The sequence below is a fragment of the Vigna umbellata genome, chromosome 8 (genome assembly GCF_029865625.1).
Source record: "Vigna umbellata cultivar VRB3 chromosome 8, Vumbellata_1.0, whole genome shotgun sequence".
Lineage (NCBI taxonomy): Eukaryota > Viridiplantae > Streptophyta > Magnoliopsida > Fabales > Fabaceae > Vigna > Vigna umbellata.
In genome coordinates this window covers 35,284,343-35,287,062 of record NC_142172.1, presented here as the reverse complement: position 1 = coordinate 35,287,062, position 2,720 = coordinate 35,284,343, and positions in this window count along the sequence as shown.

The window sequence follows — 2,720 nt, the reverse complement described above, 5'->3', positions numbered from 1 at the left end:
ATAATCACAAAATAATACATTTTTATTCAAACAATAACATCGAAATGTATAGAAAAATGTTATACAAATCGCATTTACCATATGCTTCAATAAATAATTTTATCAAACTCCTTAATTTTAGCCGAATAACTACTCCCTAAAAACTTTTATTTTTGTTAAAAAGTACTTGGACATATTTTTCAAAAAATTTGTTAGAAAGGAATGCCGAAAAATTAGGAATGAGATAGATTAAATATGTGAAAAATAAATAATTAAATGTAATTAATAAATGGGCAATGATGTTAAAGAATGTGAATTATGAAGAAATTATATAAATTTAATTTATAAATTATTTTTGTGAGGAAATTGTTTTCATTGATAAATATCATATGTAATTTTTGACAAAAGTTAAAATTAAAGTATGTATAAATTATTTGTAAATTCTGTTATATATATTTAAAAAAAAATAACTATTTTATTTACTGGCTTTAACTATCAGAGAGAATTGAACTTAACTTTTTAATGATTTTTATGGAGAAATTGGACAACACACGATCATATTTATCCATTCCTTAATATTTTTATTTTCTCTATTTCTTTTTTTTCTTATTGTCTTTCTTTCTCGTTAAACACGTTTTTTCAGTAAATTTGAAGTTCTTTTAATCTAGCTGAAAATCAACGTTTCAAAACTTAAAGTGTTAGGTTTGTTTGGTAAGCTAAAATTTTAAGACATTAAGTGTTCAAATTCTTTTAATTCGCTGGTTTTCATTTTAGTTATTTAACACTATATATATTTTTAAATTTTACGGAATGTTTTTTTTTTTCGAATAAGATACGCTACGTTCTCAATAAATATAAAGACACAAAATCACGGTAGAAATATGACATAGATGATATAATTAATATAAGGTATAAATATTCAAATCACATGCCACACACCTATAGACCTAACTATTAAATTAATTATCAAAAGTATCATGATTCATGTATGCAAATAAATGTAGAAAACTTATTATTGTGGATGGAATGATTCATTACTATGGGTTGGGTCTATATATGGATATTAAATGATATGATAGATACCTGAAAAACTTATTTACAATGAAAATAACTAATAAATATGTATGTTTGAATTATTTAAGTTTCTGTTTTAATTAATTTAACTTTTTTAGTTAGTTAATATGTTACTTTGAACCAATCGCATAAATGTGTTTCAAGTTCGTAAAAAAATAATTATGAGTGTGAAATTGATATACTATTTTTTTGTCTTTACTTATTTTATGTATAAGATTATTTAGCACCAAGTCCATAAATGAAAAAGAAAATATCCTAAAACAACTTTATTCAAGAGGGACAAAACTAATTATTTTTTCTTTAATTTTGGTTATCATTTTAAATTATAAATGAAAACCAACTTTTATCGTCTGATACATTAATACTAATTCGAAGCATTTATATTTTTAATAATATGTTATAAAATAAATGATATATTCATAACTTAACTTAGAATAATATTCAGGACAATGATATAATCATATATACAAATCAATAATACAATTACTTAATATTTTACCAAATATAATTAAAGGTTATTAACAACCTATACAGATGAAATATTATGTGGAAAATTTGTTCTAATAACAGACCTTTAATTAAAGGTTTGATTGATCAAAGTAAATAATAACATGTTTAGAACCTATGATAAAATTTTCGATTTGATCCATGGTTAATGAATGAAAAATTTAATTTTGCCTAGATGATCCAAAAATAAAATTAAGGTGTTGTTGAGTTTCTTGAGAAAAAACAAAACTAATTTATCTAAATATAAACATCCAATTAAAAATCTGAACTGTGAATCAATATGTTTTAGAAATTACATATCCAATTTTTACATTATTCTTACAATTAGGTAGAAATTGAAGCTTTACCGAAACAACTTAATAACATAATTCAAATAATTTTCAGCTCCACCCAAAAGCAAATTAATTTTTCTAAGTATAAACTTTAAATTAATAATTAGAGTGGTTAAGATGAAATGATATGTTTTATATGTTAGGTCAATCTAACTTGAAGACTGATAATCATGTTTTTCAAAAATAAAAAATTATTTTATTCGAATTAATCTAGCAGTGGATAGTTGGTTAAAAAATATTTTAAAAGTTACACTTGACATAGAAATTAACACAGAAGAAATTGACAGGTAAAAGTTTTTGATAGAAATTAAACTCTTTAATAAAATAAGAAAAAATTATGTATGCCTTAATGCTAAAAATATTTTTTTCCCTTTAACAATTAAATAATAGTTATAAAAATTATCATTTCTTTTTAATTGATTGATTTTATATAAAAAAAATTAACAATTGTAGATATTTTTGAAAAAAATTCTTAAGAAAATTATGACATTTATTACTTTTGAGTTTAAAAGTAATTCTTACATCCATAAATAGTCTTTTTCTTTTAATTTGTTACCCATGTCTCGCTAACGTGATATTGTTTTAATGGAAATCTTTCCATGCACGCATCAATATGTAATGATTTTACAAAAAACGAGATAAATAACACCAACAATGAAAATATATTTTCTTCTATAAACGTTTAGCGATAGATAGCATGGATTTTTAAAATTATCATATACTATTATCTTACTTTTATAATAAATAAAAAGCCTAAATATTGATAAAATAATATTTTTATTATTCCATCAATTAATTGATTCACAAAATTTTATAAATTTTATTTTC